This window comes from Arachis duranensis, unplaced genomic scaffold, assembly GCF_000817695.3.
Source record: "Arachis duranensis cultivar V14167 unplaced genomic scaffold, aradu.V14167.gnm2.J7QH unplaced_Scaffold_94272, whole genome shotgun sequence".
Classification (NCBI taxonomy): domain Eukaryota; kingdom Viridiplantae; phylum Streptophyta; class Magnoliopsida; order Fabales; family Fabaceae; genus Arachis; species Arachis duranensis.
Window position 1 is genome coordinate 25,376 of NW_026265227.1, and position 216 is coordinate 25,591.

The following is a 216-nucleotide window of genomic DNA, read 5'->3' on the forward strand; positions in this document are numbered from 1 at the left end:
ATTAATTATAAAACATTGGGTTGCCTCCCAACAAGCGCTTCTTTAATGTCATTAGCTTGATAGAGGACTCTCATGGAGCCTCACAGATATGCAGAGCCATGTTGGGACTTCCCAACACTAAACTTAGAGTTTGAATGTGGGGGCTCTGTTTGGCTCTGTTTTGAGAGAAGCTCTTCATGCTTCCTCTCCATGATGACAGAGGGGTATCCTTGGGCC